At 34.4% G+C, this 3,204-nt stretch overlaps 1 non-coding gene across 1 annotated transcript; it reads right to left on the bottom strand.

Annotated features, from left to right (window-relative positions):
* Positions 1-1,836: 1,836 nt before the first annotated feature.
* On the bottom strand, positions 1,837-1,968 carry LOC115803147 (small nucleolar RNA SNORA42/SNORA80 family). Its single transcript, XR_004023805.1, has one exon. It is a non-coding gene; the product is annotated as a small nucleolar RNA SNORA42/SNORA80 family (small nucleolar RNA).
* Between the last annotated feature and the right edge of the window lie 1,236 nt (positions 1,969-3,204).

Raw genomic sequence — 3,204 nt, 5'->3', positions numbered from 1 at the left:
GCTTCTCATTAATTCTGTAAAAAGAGATAATATTAGTTTGAATTACGTGGTTAGTAATCCCCTTTCCCAGAAAAAGTAGAAATTGTGTGGGGGTTGAAAAGCTTGCAATCTGCTACCAGATGTGAAATTTAAGTATAAAGGAAAATCTTAGAATTTGAAGCAGGGAGGTTTTCGTTGGCAAGCCAAACCCATGCTGAGTGTGGTTGGATAACCTAAAGGCTACTTGTATAGCAGAAAATCTCAGTTGGTTCCAGGTTCCAAACAAATGATTCCCTGGAGGAGCAGACAAATGAAGAAATCTTTTGCATCTCCACGTTCAGTGTAGCCATCCTGAGTATCCCTGGGCTAGCACTACTAGCCAACACCAATTATGAAAACTCCAGGACTTCACAGGATGTTCAGGCCAGCTGTTTAGTGTGTCTCGTTGTCTGAGTGATTAATGTACTAGTTGAGACTGGAAGAGACAAGAACAAGAAGGTCATGGAAAATTCTTTCCTACCTTATTTGTTGTTAAATGTGCCTCTCACAGTTATTTTACCTCTGGGAGCATTTCTGACTTCTTTGACCAACAGGCCACTAGTAATATATATTACATGTATTCTCCCATGTTTACACCAGCAAATGTTATAATCTTCAAAGCTTGCAGATGCTTTTTAAGTTTCCCTTTTAGAAATGATTTGTTATTGAAGAAAAGAAATATCCCTTGATTCTCTAGAGGACCCTAATTTACCCTGAACATAAACGCATGAATTAATAAACTCAACAGCAAGACCTATATGTTTAAAAATGAATTAAAATAAACCTACTCATTGCTTCTTTTATTTTTACAAATAATTAATGGCAAAATTATGCCTGTATTAAATATAGCCATTAGTGCACCTGTTTTTTTAAGCAATGCATTACTGATTAAAAGAAGATTAAGAGCTAACATTTATTGAGTACTTACTACCATCCAGTCTCTTAAATTATTTGATTTAATACTCATGGTTAAGGTGTGTATTTTAAATTCTATTTTAAAGGAGAGGAAAGGGAGGCTCTTAGAAGCTAAGTTGCCCAAGTTTGAAAAACAAGGTTGACTCCGAAATAAGAAAATTTTTCTGTATATCTTGTTACTTCTGGTCTCTATCATTTAAATGTGTCAACAAACAAACAATAAAATAAAAAGAGGTAGAACTGTGAGGTTTGGTCTGATCTAAGCAGTGGATTCCAAACTTGGTTGATTAATAAACTTAGAATTAAAAAAAAATCCTTTTGGTTGATTATGTAGGTATCAAATTGTTTTTTGGGGGAATGCTAAATATGTTTTTGAAACTAATAGTTTTCTTGGTCTAGGCAACATAGAATGTTAGAATTAAAAACACTAAGATCATTTGAAAGCAGTATGCTGAAATTAAAGAATTATTCAAATAAGAAATCAATCTGAGCTTAATACTTTCTCCATAAAATTAGGAAATTAATATTTGGATTTCCAATGTAACCTAATATGTGCCCAGTCTGTTAAGATTTATATAAAACTTCAAACTTGGCCTTAGAAGAAATATTCCTTAAAATTGTTTCCATATACTTGTACTGGCTATGGCTATGCCTCTATTAAATTGTTTGCTCAAATCTTCCCTTGATTTGCATCCTGTTGTCTTTGCTTCTTCCATAGTTTTAAAACTCAGTATTTCTTTAAAATAATTTTGCCTTGCTTGTTGCCGCTGAAGTTTGATAAGCATTCCTGGGATCTCACCTTGATGGTAACTCAGCTTTCAGCAGCCGACCTCAAACAACTAAGGGTAAACATATGACCAGTCTGACCTGGCTTCTTTTTTTTTTTTTTCCCCTTTTCTTTTCCACTGTGCAAACCACTTCAGTGCCTGTGGCCTACAGACAGAGGCCAGGCAATGGTTCGGGGCCAGTTTGCTCTGACGTGGGACACTATGAGAGGCCCAGAGGAACGGGCTTGCCATAAATCCAAACCCATGCAATTGACATGGCTTCTTTAATCTCGTATCTCATTACGGTTCCCTAGAGGTGCCATTCTCATTAAGGATTTTACTTATGATGGAAGGACCAAATGGATCAAATCAGATCCTGTAAAAGAACCTTGGAAAAATAACAAGTGAAATATGATGCTAAATGGTTAGCATTGTATTAATAGCATTTTGGTTGAATTCTTAGTAAAAATTAATATCTCCAGAGTGTATGAAACTATATAGGATAAATTACCTGGTTTCTTCTACAAACAAATTGCTTGGAAGAAGGAGGATGAAAGCGGAATTTAAGAATTAAAAGATATTTTAAAAGACATTGAAAACCTCAGGCAAAACTAATGAGAGGTATTAGATATAAAATAGATATTATTAATGTTGTTTTACCCTTAAATATTGGATGTATATGGAGTTTTATTTATATACAATTGATGTTCCTTTTAAAACTTATCACGATTGGAAATGCTAGAAGGAGTCTAACCACATCAGGTTTGGGCTAATAAAATAATATGAGAGGGTAAGTAGAAAAAAAGGCTAATATTAATAATATTCAAGAATACTGTGATTTAGGTAGAATAATTAGACTGTATTATCCAATAACCTCCATTTTCAAAAAGCTTTTAATTATTAACTCTCTTGATTGTCTGCCTGGAAAGAAAACATTCACACAATTAACTTTATCAATTCTCCAGTCCAGGATTCACATTTGCAGTAACTGTTAATTTGAATAGACAAACATATTTGGTCAATTAAATCAGATCTTTTCTAGGTAAGAGTCTTAGAATCATATAATGCAGGCATTGAAGGACCCTTGGAGATCATAACAATTTTCTTAACCCAATTCATTTTTTTATCATTTATAATACACAATCTCTCAGACGGGTGTGTAGTATAAATACACTCATGGGTGAGGTTAATTCATTACCAAGGCAGATCAGACCCTATGCCATCTCTGCACTGTGGCATAGTCTGAGAAATTTGTGTGATGTGGTGCTGATTTGGCAGGGTGATTTGCCTGCCATCATGAGGTTTGGTCTCACTTAGAAAGCAATGATTTTATTTCACACGTTCATTGATAAACAGACATAATACCTTGATAAAAGCCTTTTAATTTCATAATATGGCTTCTACTTTGGGAAATCGCAGGATGCTGCAGATCAATGTGTACAACTGGAACTACATGACATAATGAAATCAGGTGAGATGATGGTATCAGATGAGCTAAATATTG

The sequence above is a fragment of the Delphinapterus leucas genome, chromosome 8, assembly GCF_059928025.1.
Source record: "Delphinapterus leucas isolate spDelLeu-1000000601 "Yukka" chromosome 8, BTC_Dleu_Yukka2, whole genome shotgun sequence".
NCBI lineage: Eukaryota > Metazoa > Chordata > Mammalia > Artiodactyla > Monodontidae > Delphinapterus > Delphinapterus leucas.
This window is presented reverse-complemented; position numbering and strand designations above follow the sequence as displayed.